Source organism: Bombina bombina, chromosome 4, assembly GCF_027579735.1.
Source record: "Bombina bombina isolate aBomBom1 chromosome 4, aBomBom1.pri, whole genome shotgun sequence".
Classification (NCBI taxonomy): domain Eukaryota; kingdom Metazoa; phylum Chordata; class Amphibia; order Anura; family Bombinatoridae; genus Bombina; species Bombina bombina.
Genome location: NC_069502.1, coordinates 1,148,530,349 through 1,148,547,084, shown reverse-complemented (window position 1 = coordinate 1,148,547,084; position 16,736 = coordinate 1,148,530,349).

The following is a 16,736-nucleotide window of genomic DNA, read 5'->3' as shown; positions in this document are numbered from 1 at the left end:
TTATAGGTGGCGGCGGTATAGGGGGGGCAGGATAGGGGTTAATAGGTATAATGTAGGTGGCGGTGGGCTCCGGGAGCGGCGGTTTAGGGGTTAACATATTTATTATAGTGGCGGTGGGCTCCGGGAGCGGCGGTTTAGGGGTTAAACACTTTATTTAGTTGCGGCGGTGTAGGGGGGACAGATTAGGGGTGTTTAGACTCGGGGTACATGTTAGGGTGTTAGGTGTAGACAGCTCCCATAGAAATCAATGGGATGTCTGGCAGCAGCGAACATGAGCTTTCGCTATGGTCAGACTCCCATTGATTCCTATGGGATCCGCCGCCTCCAGGGCGGTGGTTTGAAAACCAGGTACGCTGGGCCATAAAAGTGCTGAGCGTACCTGCTAGTTTTTTGATAACTAGCAAAAGTAGTCAGATTGTGCCGCACTTGTGTGCGGAACATCTGGAGTGACGTAAGAATCGATCTGTGTCGGACTGAGTCCGGCGGATCGAAGCTTACGTCACTAAATTCTACTTTTGCCGGTATCTAGGGCTTGATAACTTAGGCGAATCAGCCTCGCCACAAATACGCTGCGGAATTCCAGCGTATTTGAGGTTGACGGCTTGATAACTAGGCCCCTTAGTGTTCTAGGCTGTAATTAATTTTGTATATAAATGTGTGTTGGGCTTTCACAGACTTGCCGGTCGGTAGAGAGTAAGTATCGGATTACACAGACAACTGATACATCTTGTGTTTGTTTGATACTTTGTACACTTTATATAGTAAGTGGAATTAAAGGAATCACAGAGACATTTACCCCAATTTGTCACAGATGAAAAATGAAACAAAGTTACACATATACAGCTGCATGAAGTGTTGACAAACTGTGTATAACAGTCTTACAATTTATTAGCCAGAGCGTGTTGATTAACACTTAAGTGCCTGACTGGATAAATCAACGCTTCAGTTGTCCTGAAATCACCAATGGGAGTTACCATATTTAGAATACCAGTGCGTGTTTGATACACTAAAGTGCCTGGGAACTTTTGTGGAAATTTATTCATCATATGTTGGGGCCCCACATTAGTCACTGTCATTCTCTTGGCAGCAAGTGTACCATTTGATATATGCATGAGTATGTGTAGTTTCTGCTGGAATCAGTAGGTCACAGTAGCATACTGCAGTATCTTGCCTATATGTTAGGTATTTTTCAGCAATAGTAGCTTGTGTACACCACTCTGGCTTTTTATATTGTGTGTGTATGTTGTGGTTGGAATTTGGGTGGAGTATAGACGACCCGGATTCACGGCAGATCTTTTTGTGTATAACTTTTCAGTAATAAAGCATTTGATCCCTGTGCAGCCTTGGTCCTTCTTTGGTTGAATATTAATTAATTCAATCCTTCTCTTTGCAACTAAATTCATATTATTCGTTTGGGACTGCTGTTGTTTATCCCCTTTATATATATACATATATATATATATATATATATATATATATATATATATATATATATATATATATATATATATATATATATATATATATATATATATATATAAGCAAAAAAAAGGGTAATCCCAAGTGAGCCTGTGCTCTGTCATCAAGTTGTCAGATGTGATAAGGGTAAGAACAACATCTATCGTGGGAGTTTACGGTCTGCACTGAGCCTTTTTTGGCATATAGGAGCTGCACATTCTATCCCCAGGTTTAGGGTAAAAAACTTTTGAACTCACTACCTGTGACACTATGGGGGGTAGTTATCAACGCGTCTAATTTACCTGCCTTCGCCGGTTCAATATGCCCGCCTAAGCTCGCCTACCATCGCCCCCGCAGACCTGCAAAATTTTGCCTGTTATCAATAAATCTGTCAAAAAGCCGCGCACCAAGTACGGGGTGATGAGCAGCGGACTGTGAGAGTTATCACTAATCCGATCTCGCTGCTCTTCGGCTTTTTGACAGCTTTATTGCTAGCCTGTCACTAAGCACCCACACTAAACTACACTGTTCTACCCCCTATACCGGCGCCCCCGGAGCCCCCCGCAACTCAATAAAGTTACTAACCCCTAAACCGCCGCTCCTAGACCCCGCCGCAACTCTTATAAATGTATTAACCCCTAAACCGCCGCTCCCGGAAACCGCCGCCACCTACATTATACCTAGTAACCCCTTTCCTGCCCCCCCTATACCGCCGCCCTCTATAATAAAGTTATTAACCCCTATCCTGCTGATCCCGGACCCCGCCGCAACTAAATAAATAGTTTAACCCCTAAACCGCCGATCCCGAACCCCACCGCAACCTATATTAAACTTATTAACCCCTAATCTGCCCCCTTACACCGTCGCCACCTATAATAAATGTATTAACCCCTATCCTGCCCTCCCTATACCGCCGCAACCTATAATAAATGTATTAAACCCTATCCTGCCCCCCCCTACACCGCTGCCACTGTAATAAAATTATTAACCCCTAAACCTAAGTCTAACACCCCCCTAACTTAAATATTAATTAAATAAATTTAAATAATATTTATATTATTAACTAAATGAATCCTATTTTAAACTAAATACTTACCTATAAAATAAACACTAATATAGCTACAATATAAATAATAATTATATTGTAGCTATCTTAGGATTTATTTTTATTTTACAGGCATCTTTCAATTTATTTTAACTAGGTACAATAGCTATTAAATAGTTATTAACTATTTAATAGCTTACCTAGCTAAAATAAAGAGAAATTTACCTGTAAAATAAATCCTAACCTAAGTTACAATTACACCTAACACTACACTATACTTTAATAAATTATTCCTATTTAAACTAAATACTTACCTGTAAAATAAACCCTAAGATAGCTACAATATAATTAATAATTACATTGTAGCTATTTTAGGATTTATATTTATTTTACAGGTAACTTTGTATTTATTTTAGCTAGTTAGAATAGTAATTAAATAGTTATTAACTATTTAATAACTACCTAGCTAAAAGAAATACAAAATTACCTGTAAAATAAATGTTACAATTAAACCTAACACTACACTATGATTAAATTAATTAAATAAATTAGCTACAAATAAATACAATTAAATACATTTACATAAACTAACTAAAGTACAAAAAATAAAAAAGCTAAGTTACAAAAAATAAAAAAAATAAGTTACAAACATTTAAAAAATATTACAACAATTTTAAGCTAATTAAACCTAATTTAAGCCCCCTAATAAAATAACAAAGCCCCCCAAAATAAAAAAATGCCCTACCCTATTCTAAATTAAAAAAGTTCAAAGCTCTTTTACCTTACCAGCCCTTAAAAGGGCCTTTTGCGGAGCATGCCCCAAAGAAAAAAGCTCTTTTGCCTGTAAAAGAAAAATACAACCCCCCCAACATTAAAACCCACCACCCACATACCCCTAATCTAACCCAAACCCCCCTTAAATAAACCTAACACTACCCCCCTGAAGATCATCCTACCTTGAGTCATCTTCACTCAGCCGAGCCACCGATGGAACCGAAGAGGAGATCCGGAGCGGCAGAAGTGATCCTCCAAGGGGCGCTGAAGAAGTCTTCCATCCGATGAAGTGATCCTCCAAGCGGCGCTGAAGAAGTCTTCCATCTGGGCGATGTCATCTTCCAAGCGGCGCTGAAGAAGTCTTCCATCCGGGCGATGTCATCTTCCAAGCGGGGTCTTCAATCTTCTTTCTTCTGGATCCATCTTCATCCCGCCGACGCGGAACATCCTTCTTCCCTGACGGACTAACGACGAATGAAGGCTCCTTTAAGGGACGTCATCCAAGATGGCGTCCCTTCAATTCCGATTGGCTGATAGGATTCTATCAGCCAATCGGAATTAAGGTAGGAAAAATCTGATTGGCTGATTGAATCAGCCAATCAGATTGAGCTCGCATTCTATTGGCTGTTCCGATCAGCCAATAGAATGCGAGCTCAATCTGATTGGCTGATTCAATCAGCCAATCAGATTTTCACTACCTTAATTCCGATTGGCTGATAGAATCCTATCAGCCAATCGGAATTGAAGGGATGCCATCTTGGCTTATACCTCTAGTTTCATTAGCTACATACTGGAAGTAACGCGTTTCCTTTTAAAACACAATTACTTCAGATTCAATGGCAATTATTTTCTTTAGGTAAGGGGCTCTGCCATGGGCGCAAAATTTGCCCCCTCATTTGCTAACCTAACTATGGATTGGTGGGAGCTCACTAAAATATATGGAGAAGGTAATAAGTTTGCCAATCAAATAAAGTCTTACTATAGATTTATAGATGACCTGGATCTAAAATTAATGTCCAACAGGGAAACAGGAATAATAGACACCTCCATTTATAGAAAACCTATTTCAGGGAATACCCTCCTACATGGAAGTAGCAACCATCCAGCCAGCGTTCAAAATCTATAGTGAAAGGACAATTTATTAGAACAAAAAGAAACTGTTCTGATAATAAAGACTATAAGGCGCAAAGTAATGAACTTACAAAGCTATTGTACGAAAGAGGATACAGAAAACATACTATTGAGAAAGTAAAAAAAACAGGTTGATACTGTAGCAAGAGAAACTTTGCTTATAGATAGACCTAAAAGAATCCTAACTAGTGATGAAAGTAATATGGAGCGGGTAACTTTTGTCACCCAGTACTCCTCCGATTACAACAAAATATGCAAGGTGATCAGGAAGCATATGCCCATGTTGACTGCTGATGAAGGGTTAACAGAAATAGCCAGGAGTGGATGCAGATTCTCATACAGGAAAGGAGTCACTTTAGGAAATATTTTATCACCTAGTGACTTGCCTTCAGAATCTGCAACCAACTCTTGGCTTACGTCAAAGGGGATGTATAGATGTCGATATGGTCCATGTATCCCTTGCAGTTTTATAAAAGAGGTAAAACGTTTAGATCAAATGAGACCAATAAGGTATACTAGATTGAAAGCTGCATAAACTGTAGAACCAAAGTTGTAATATACATGGCTTGGTGCACCTGTTCAGGTAAATAATACATGATTGGATGTACCTCTAGGGAGGCCAGGGAGAGGATTCAACAGCACCTCTCCGATATTAAAAGAGCCGATGCACGGTCAGAATTAGCAAAATATTTCATACAGAAACATGCCAGCTCTAATTCTACTTTCAAATGGATGATTATTGAAAGACTCCGAAAACCTAAAAGAGGAGGAGATTTAAACAAATTGTTGTTTAAAATGGAGGCCTTTTGGATCTTCTCCCTGGCCACCAGAATTCCCAATGGCTATAACTCTATATATATGACATTATCAACTTTTGGGAATGATAAGCATTAGTTTATACCGGTGCTATGAACACACTCAAACAAGTGACAGCTAGTACTTGATATACCTATAGCTGACCCCTGGGTATGGGAGACGCTGTATAGTATTTTTTACATCTTTTTACTTATCTGACTAAAAGTAATTCTAGGCAGATTTAAGGTATCAGAAAAGCAAAACCTACTTAGAAGCCAACACTGTTAGTTCAGTTTAGGCTACCTAGTGACAACAAATGTGCTTATTAACATCTTATTTTCTTAAACGTAGTAATAAGTATAGTGTTCCATAAGTAAGGGAAATAGTGAGGTGGACTTATATGCCAACAGCAGATTTTCATACTAGGAAATTGCAGAATGTATTTTACTCATTTGTATCTCTATCTCTTTCCCCATCCCATCCTCTTCGATCAACCTCTGACCTACGTCTCTCCAATCCTGTTATCTCCCACCTATTCAGATAGACTTACCATCTCTCCTCCATCTCTCATCCTAACCAAACTAATACATGAACTGCCTGACACACTGCTGCAACTACAACCGATGTGACAAGCTACCCCAACCTTATGTCTCTGCACCCTAAACCTGTAGACTGTGAGCTCTCCGGAGCAGGGCACTCTTCCTCCTGTACTAGATTTGTTTAGTTTGTCACTGTATACCACTATCACTGTACCCAGCGCTACAGAATTTGGGGGCGCTATACAAATAAATGATAAATAAATAAAATATATATATATATACATATATAGTATCCAAACAGCAGGCACTCACTGGACTTTATTGTAAAATATAAATACTTTATTGCATCAAGTTAAAACCGACAAACGTTTCGGCACTGCATTGTGCCTTTGTCAATGTCAAAAACAAATACACAATAGCACACAACCAGAGTGCAGCTCCACACCCCAGAACAAATCTCTATATACATATTAAAAACAACATATATATACTTCTCAATCACTCTCGAATTTTGCCGCCAAACCTCCGTAATGCACTCCAGGAGGTACACTACTGACGTCACGCTGACACGCTAATCGTGCCTAGCGTGATGACGCATGGCACGGCGTTGCCATAGCAACGTCTAAGCGTCCGGCGGTGGAGAAATGGGGAATACCCGATGCTACTGTGCGCATGACAGTAAAAAGATATAGTGTTTTGAAGAAATGTTGCTAACGGCAACCAATAATCACAATAGTCAGCGAGATCACAGACTCACCGGGTATTCCCTAGTAGGAGGCAGCAGTACTTAAAATCATTTGGACCACGGTACACAATACTGACAGGGTAGTGAATGCATGGACTAAGGACAGCACTAGCCGGGCAAATAAGCGTGTATATCGCATTATTAGCATACTATTATTAGACCAATAGTGTAAAAAATACACATATATGGAAATGTTGCTACACCTGCAGCCCAGAGTTATCCTATTTAAGTGACATCCTAGTCCACCCATAAAGAACCACTATAAAATGAATACAAATTATAGAGCCCTAACCTACTTCAGGCAACTTGGAGTATGGTAAAATGTATATGTCAAATAAGCGGACACCCTCTACTACGATACTTGGAAGACATAGATACTAGTGATCTGTAGTGTTTAATAGAAAGGGCTAAAATCCAGGGTGGTGTTAAGTCCCTTTGGGGCCAGAGTATCCAGTTTAAAGATCCATCGGCTCTCACGTTGGAGTAATGTTTTGCCTCTATCCCCTCCCCTTGGGTTAGGTGGGATATGATCTATAAGCATGGATCTAATGCTGGACACCGGGTGTTTCAGTAATGCACAGTGGCGTGCCACGGGTTGGTCTGATTCTCCATTTTTTAATGCTTCTCGGATCGCAAAACGATGGTTTGCCATCCGGTCTCGAAAAGAGGTGATTGTCTTTCCAATGTACACCAGGGCACACGGACAGGTGAGCATGTAAACCACATGTGTACTTGTACAGCTCAAGCGATGATTTATTTTATACCGCTGATTCTTATGGGGATGCTGAAAGGAGTCTCCTTTACGCATGCTATTGCATGTGGTGCAGCTCCCACAGGGGAAGCATCCTTTTCTTGATGATTTCAACCAGGACTCTGTTTTGTAGTGATTCACAGGATCAGATTTAACGAGAATGTCCCTCAGATTCCTGGATCTCCGATACACCAACCTAGGTGCTGTCATATTCTGAAATGGTAAGGAGGGGTCAATACCAACCACAGGCCAGTGGCGACGTGCAGCATTAGATATGCGTTCACATCCAGGTGTGAATGTGGTAATCAAGTTGAGTTGCTTTGATGTGTCCTTGTTGCGAATACCAGTATCCGTTTGTGTATCTGGCCCCAGTAGTTTCCTTTGGGTGTCCAAGATTTCTTTCATAGGATAGCCTCTCCTTTTCAATTTCTCACCCATCTCCTTAACTTGAATCTTCTGCAGGGGTGTCTCGCTATTGTTTCTCAGTGCTCTAGTGAGTTGGGAGGTGAGAATACCCTTTTTCTGGTGTTTAGGGTGAAAGCTGCTGGCATGTAACAATTGAAATACTGAAATTGAAAAGGAGAGGCTATCCTATGAAAGAAATCTTGGACACCCAAAGGAAACTACTGGGGCCAGATACACAAACGGATACTGGTATTCGCAACAAGGACACATCAAAGCAACTCAACTTGATTACCACATTCACACCTGGATGTGAACGCATATCTAATGCTGCACGTCGCCACTGGCCTGTGGTTGGTATTGACCCCTCCTTACCATTTCAGAATATGACAGCACCTAGGTTGGTGTATCGGAGATCCAGGAATCTGAGGGACATTCTCGTTAAATCTGATCCTGTGAATCACTACAAAACAGAGTCCTGGTTGAAATCATCAAGAAAAGGATGCTTCCCCTGTGGGAGCTGCACCACATGCAATAGCATGCGTAAAGGAGACTCCTTTCAGCATCCCCATAAGAATCAGCGGTATAAAATAAATCATCGCTTGAGCTGTACAAGTACGCATGTGGTTTACATGCTCACCTGTCCGTGTGCCCTGGTGTACATTGGAAAGACAATCACCTCTTTTCGAGACCGGATGGCAAACCATCGTTTTGCGATCCGAGAAGCATTAAAAAATGGAGAATCAGACCAACCCGTGGCACGCCACTGTGCATTACTGAAACACCCGGTGTCCAGCATTAGATCCATGCTTATAGATCATATCCCACCTAACCCAAGGGGAGGGGATAGAGGCAAAACATTACTCCAACGTGAGAGCCGATGGATCTTTAAACTGGATACTCTGGCCCCAAAGGGACTTAACACCACCCTGGATTTTAGCCCTTTCTATTAAACACTACAGATCACTAGTATCTATGTCTTCCAAGTATCGTAGTAGAGGGTGTCCGCTTATTTGACATATACATTTTACCATACTCCAAGTTGCCTGAAGTAGGTTAGGGCTCTATAATTTGTATTCATTTTATAGTGGTTCTTTATGGGTGGACTAGGATGTCACTTAAATAGGATAACTCTGGGCTGCAGGTGTAGCAACATTTCCATATATGTGTATTTTTTACACTATTGGTCTAATAATAGTATGCTAATAATGCGATATACACGCTTATTTGCCCGGCTAGTGCTGTCCTTAGTCCATGCATTTACTACCCTGTCAGTATTGTGTACCGTGGTCCAAATGATTTTAAGTACTGCTGCCTCCTACTAGGGAATACCCGGTGAGTCTGTGATCTCGCTGACTATTGTGATTATTGGTTGCCGTTAGCAACATTTCTTCAAAACACTATATCTTTTTACTGTCATGCGCACAGTAGCATCGGGTATTCCCCATTTCTCCACCGCCGGACGCTTAGACGTTGCTATGGCAACGCCGTGCCATGCGTCATCACGCTAGGCACGATTAGCGTGTCAGCGTGACGTCAGTAGTGTACCTCCTGGAGTGCATTACGGAGGTTTGGCGGCAAAATTCGAGAGTGATTGAGAAGTATATATATGTTGTTTTTAATATGTATATAGAGATTTGTTCTGGGGTGTGGAGCTGCACTCTGGTTGTGTGCTATTGTGTATTTGTTTTTGACATTGACAAAGGCACAATGCAGTGCCGAAACGTTTGTCGGTTTTAACTTGATGCAATAAAGTATTTATATTTTACAATAAAGTCCAGTGAGTGCCTGCTGTTTGGATACTATTTGGAGGAATATTTGCAGCGCACCGTGGCTCTTACTAACAGTATGATGGTGCAATCCCCTCTTTGACTTTATATACATATATATATATATATATATATATATATATATATATATATATATATATATATACACACACACACACATATATATATATATATATATATATATACACACACTTTTTTAAATATATATATATATATATATATATATATATATATATATATACATTTCTCTCTCCCCCCCCCCTCTCTCTCCCTCTCTCTCTCTACACACACACTTATAAGATCCATAACAGACATACACTCACTGGAAATTCTCAAATGCACTTTATTTTTCACAAATATCAAACATGTTTGATATTTGTGCAAAATAAAGCACATATGAAAATTTCCAGTGAGTGCACGACCATTATGAATTTTGTAAATTTAATTTGCCTGCACCATGGTGGATGAACAGATGGGGAGAGTGCGCTCTTTTGGGACACATATATAAGAATTGCCTGGTATTTCGGTGCTGGACTGACCGTAATAGGCGGGATCAGACTGATATACTACAGGAAAGTTCTACTCTGTGAAAAGCATTACTAGGCTAAAAAGCTGCACCCAGGTAGTAAATTGCCATAGAACAGGCTAACAATGGTATTGAGCCGGTTGTTTGTTCCTGTGAGTGCACTTCTCTCTGTGTATATATATATATATATATATATATATATATATAAACAGAAACTAGAATATCTGATGACAAAGAACGTCCTCAGATAAGCTCCAAAAAAGCGCACACACTTACAGGAATCCTGATACTCTGATATATTAATTCCAGATCATATAAATCTATAATATATACACAGAAAAAACCCCAGCAGCCAGTCTCAAAAGGCTAGAATAAGTCCCTCAGACTTCTCTAAGAAATTAGTTTAAAGTACAAAAGATATAAGATGGCGCTATTAACAGCTCATATCCATGAGCTGTAGGCAATTAGAGTGAATTAAAAGGATATTGGCCTTATAATATCCCTATAAGTGCTACTTATTACTAACAGGGAGTAAACAGCATATATGATATGCTAAAATTGATGTATATAATACACATATGCTATTATTGTATAAGACATGTATACACTACCATACAATATAGGAACAACAACAAATGATTCAAAGAGAAATAACAATGTATATATATATATATATATATATATATATATATATATATATATATTATTTATATATATATGTGTGTATATATGAAAAATTGTGTATAAAAATTAATATTTAAAAATTAAAATATAATAAAGTATAATTAAAGTCCTTTTAAAAACGTTCTTAAAAGAGTTCTTAGTCCCAATGAGTAATGTAACTTACAATAAAAGGTACTCCTACACCCAATCAGATGTGCACTTACTTTCAAGAACCCCAATCAATATTAAGAGGTAAGTAGATGGTGTATAATCGATCGCCTCCCAGAATATGGATCTAGTAGTTTGTGTATTACACACAATCCTCAGGTTTTGCTGTCTTTAGTATAAGAAACTTTCAAACACCTCCAAGTGTTCTCCAATGGTGACACCTTCAGTATTCCAATCATTGGTAGCTCAATAACCATGGAAAGAAACACAAAGCCAGAAGAGGGTAATAGTGTTATATCGTTTTATTAAGGTGCAAGATAAAAATCAAACTATTGAATTGTAAACTCACAATAAATAACCTAAAAGATATGAGGTATCAATAAAACAAAACTCCTGATTTAATCACAAGCTCCAGACTTCAAACAGAATGTCGTTTTTACAATGACAAAGCACCGATACCCCATATAGTATTAGAGCGCTGTGGTGTGAGTGCTAACAAATTACAGGCACTCACTACAGTTTACAGTCCAACTGTGATCCATAACATCAGAAGGCTATCAGCCTAAAACATATACCTTACGCGTTTTGAAGGGTGTATATGTTTGTTTCCCTTCTTCATCAGAGGTAGTTTCAATATCACCGTGTCTTTCTTTTAAACGCTGTTCCCAGGCTACACGATCATTTAGGTCCTCCCGTGTTTCCAGGCGCTTACCGGATGTGATGTCATAGGCTATACGTAGGTGAGTACCAAGACTCATCTCCCCTAGCAACCTGATGTTATGGAAGCGTCAGAAATCAAAGGAACCTAAAAGTCATTCTTAAGATCGAAAAAATACACATTACCATCTACATTTACCCTAACATCTTCATCCTAATATTCGCACTAGGACAACATATTTGTATTTATATTCAACGGATATATAGAAGCAATTTCCCCTTTGTTCGTTATGGTAGAGAAATCTTTAAAATACTAATAATTTAGAACATTTAAATATATATATACAGCTGAGGGTGAACTCTTCTTAATGGAAAGTAGCACCACTCCTCTTTTAGATAGAAATAGAGGGTGATGTGAATGTCTCAAGGTGGATGGTAGTAAACAACTTCAACGCGTTTCTCCCCTTCCTGGGGCTTTTTCAAGCCCTCTATTTCTATCTAAAAGAGGAGTGGTGCTACTTTCCATTAAGAAGAGTTCACCCTCAGCTGTAAGCCTGGAAGGAGGAACTTCCAACACACCAATTCTGAATATACCGACTTAGCTTTCACTGAAAGCAGAGAGTGCGCGGACACCGGTAAAAACAGCTGATACGGCTACATGTTACCTGACAGCTGACACAACATCACGTGACCGGCCGTGCAGAAACAGAAGACGCCAGCAAAGCCTAAGCTGGCTACTAGATACACTGCTCTTGTGATTTTGAAGAGGCGGTTATCGGACACAGACCGACTACTGAATAGAGACAGAAAAGATCGATCCACTCTACTACAGACAGCTGCCTTCTCTCTTCTTAACAAAGCTTAAGGTACCACTCTCAAATGTGTGTAAGTTTGATCCAATACTCGATGAGCAAGATCAACTACATTTGAGAGCATAAAGTGAATAGACTAAGCTCCAATAGACATACTGGTGATATACAATACCATCGTTGCTTACTGAGCCTATATATATATTTGCTCTCACGGGACAATTTACTCTGATCATTTTTATTCTGATCATTGTTTATATTTAACCCTTTTAGATTATTTTCTTTTGCACGTTTATCCCTATTATTTTAATACTGGACGTCCAGATTCTATATTTGAATGTTTTATTATTCAGTGTTTTATTACTCAGTGTTTTATTATCGAGTGCTATATTTACATCACTGAGGCCATCTCTTATCCACGTGTGTATTTAGGAATAGGGAATCGTTCTGCTTGACATTGTACCTCTCTATTGTAATCTGCTTGTTTGAGCTAGTCTTTAGAGTTAGGTTTTACTGCCCTGCATACCCCTTCCCTTTAAATTTTATAGTGTAATTGTGCTTGATATTTTAGACATTGTTCTTTATCAATTGTATTTATTTATTTACTAATATTAAATTCTTGATATCTTTTCTTGAGTGCTGTATCATTTTAAGCAATCTCTTAGAAGCCCCTTAATATATCTTTATTATCTCTTGCTCATATATATATATATATATATATATATATATATATATATATATATATATATATATATATATTGTATTATTTATTTGTATTTTCATATAAATATAGATCTATCCTAGCTGTAAGCGCCAATACTTCCACTTTTCTGTAGCCACACACCCAAGGGATTTCTTGAGAGGGTCCCTACTTGTATTTGGCTTTAGGTTATAACTAGCGCTGATTCTTCCCCTACTCCAATGATATCCTTATTTAGGCCTGAAGGAACTCTAGTGTTGAATGCATGAATCCAATACGTTTCCCTTAGTCTAAGTAGGACCCTATATCCCCCTCTTTTGCCCATGTGTATCTGTTCCAAAATGGTACCTCTAAGGCAATTAGGGTTTCGATTGTGAACCAAATTATAACGATCAGACAAATTATGGGTCTTTAGTCCTGCCTTTATGTTTGTAATATGTTCATATAGGTGTTTTTTGTATGGTCTTGTGGTCCTCCCAATTACATTGTAGGAGGTAGACCACAAAAGTGGTTTTACAATTAACAAGACTTTTTAAATCACACCTTCTCTCATTAGATGTAGAATGCACAAGTTTAATTGGTTTATTACCATTGTACATATGTTCGCATGATACACAATTAAGTCTGTTACACTTATAGAAACCAATTGTACTTGAGGTTAGCCAGTTTTTGGTTTCTTCCTTTTCTTTTACTTTTAATTGGCTATGTTAGCATATTTCCTTAAAACTTTCTCATAGGCTGTATCTATCCATATCTTCTTATATCCTTTTTCTAAAACTTTGCTCTTTAGGATATCTGATTCCTTTTGGAAGTCTTCCAAATCTGTACAGTTTCTTTTGATTCTCTCAAACTGACCTATGGGTAGATTCTTTATCCAAGTGGGATGATGCCCACTGGACGCATGAATATACCCATTACTATCTGTCTCCTTGGTGTACACTCTAGTCTTAATATCCTCATTCTGATGATATAAGATCAAATCCAAGAATTCTATTTGATTTCTACTATACTTTTCAGTAAACTTTAAATTCATATTATTATTATTCAGATATTGTATGAAGTTCTTAAGTGTTTCCTCTTCTACCTTCCAGATTAGAATAATGTCATCTATGAATCTGGCCCAACTTACCACATTCTCTATATATGGGTTGTTGTTCCAGATTTTCATCTCTTCCCAAAAAACCCATGTACAGGTTGGTGTAGCTAGGTGCGAATTTAGTACCCATGGCCGTACCACCAACCTGTAAATGGAATTCATTTTCGAAGAGAAAGAAGTTTTTTTCAAGAATAAAACATATAGGCCTAGATTTGGAGTTCGGCGGTAAAAGGGCTGTTAACGCTCCGCGGGTTTTTTTCTGGCCGCACCATAAATTTAACTCTGGTATCGAGAGTTTAAACAAATGCTGCGTTAGGCTCCAAAAAAGGAGCGTAGAGCATTTTTACCGCAAATGCAACTCTCAATACCAGAGTTGCTTACGGACGCGGCCAGCCTCAAAAACGTGCTCGTGCACGATTCCCCCATAGAAAACAATGGGGCTGTTTGAGCTGAAAAAAAACCTAACACCTGCAAAAAAGCAGCGTTCAGCTCCTAACGCAGCCCCATTGTTTCCTATGGGGAAACACTTCCTACGTCTGCACCTAACACTCTAACATGTACCCCGAGTCTAAACACCCCTATCCTTACACTTATTAACCCCTAATCTGCTGCCCCCGCTATCGCTGACCCCTGCATATTATTATTAACCCCTAATCTGCCGCTCCGTAAACCGCCGCAACCTACGTTATCCCTATGTACCCCTAATCTGCTGCCCTAACATCGCCGACCCCTATATTATATTTATTAACCCCTAATCTGCCCCCCTCAACGTCGCCGACACCTGTCTACACTTATTAACTCCTAATCTGCCGAGCGGACCTGAGCGCTACTATAATAAAGTTATTAACCCCTAATCCGCCTCACTAACCCTATCATAAATAGTATTAACCCCTAATCTGCCCTCCCTAACATCGCCGACACCTACCTTCAATTATTAACCCCTAATCTGCCGACCGGAGCTCACCGCTACTATAATAAATGTATTAACCCCTAAAGCTAAGTCTAACCCTAACACTAACACCCCCCCTAAATTAAATATAATTTTAATCTAACGAAATAAATTAACTCTTATTAAATAAATGATTCCTATTTAAAGCTAAATACTTACCTGTAAAATAAATCCTAATATAGCTACAATATAAATTATAATTATATTATAGCTATTTTAGGATTAATATTTATTTTACAGGCAACTTTGTAATTATTTTAACCAGGTACAATAGCTATTAAATAGTTAAGAACTATTTAATAGTTACCTAGTTAAAATAATAACAAATTTACCTGTAAAATAAATCCTAACCTAAGATATAATTAAACCTAACACTACCCTATCAATAAATTAATTAAATAAACTACCTACAATTACCTACAATTAACCTAACACTACACTATCAATAAATTAATTAAACACAATTCCTACAAATAAATACAATTAAATAAACTAGCTAAAGTACAAAAAATAAAAAAGAACTAAGTTACAAAAAATAATAAAATATTTACAAACATAAGAAAAATATTACAACAATTTTAAACTAATTACACCTACTCTAAGCCCCCTAATAAAATAACAAAGCCCCCCAAAATAAAAAATTCCCTACCCTATTCTAAATTAAAAAAGTTACAAGCTCTTTTACCTTACCAGCCCTGAACAGGGCCCTTTGCAGGGCATGCCCCAAGGATTTCAGCTCTTTTGCCTGTAAAAAAAAACATACCATACCCCCCCCCCCCAACATTACAACCCACCACCCACATACCCCTAATCTAACCCAAACCCCCCTTAAATAAACCTAACACTAAGCCCCTGAAGATCTTCCTACCTTGTCTTCACCATACCAGGTTCACCGATCCGTCCTGGCTCCAACATCTTCATCCAACCCAAGCGGGGGTTGGCGATCCATCATCCGGTGCTGAAGAGGTCCAGAAGAGGCTCCAAAGTCTTCCTCCTATCCGGCAAGAAGAGGACATCCGGACCGGCAAACATCTTCTCCAAGCGGCATCTTCAATCTTCTTCCATCCGGTGTGGAGCGGGTCCATCTTGAAGCAGGCGACGCGGATCCATCCTCTTCTTCCGTTGTCTCCCGACGAATGACGGTTCCTTTAAGGGACGTCATCCAAGATGGCGTCCCTCGAATTCCGATTGGCTGATAGGATTCTATCAGCCAATCAGAATTAAGGTAGGAATTTTCTGATTGGCTGATGGAATCAGCCAATCAGAATCAAGTTCAATCCGATTGGCTGATCCAATCAGCCAATCAGATTGAGCTCGCATTCTATTGGCTGATCGGAACAGCCAATAGAATGCGAGCTCAATCTGATTGGCTGATTCCATCAGCCAATCAGAAAATTCCTACCTTAATTCCGATTGGCTGATAGAATCCTATCAGCCAATCGGAATTCGAGGGACGCCATCTTGGATGACGTCCCTTAAAGGAACCGTCATTCGTCGGGAGACAACGGAAGAAGAGGATGGATCCGCGTCGCCTGCTTCAAGATGGACCCGCTCCGCACCGGATGGAAGAAGATTGAAGATGCCGCTTGGAGAAGATGTTTGCCGGTCCGGATGTCCTCTTCTTGCCGGATAGGAGGAAGACTTTGGAGCCTCTTCTGGACCTCTTCAGCACCGGATGATGGATCGCCAACCCCCGCTTGGGTTGGATGAAGATGTTGGAGCCAGGACGGATCGGTGA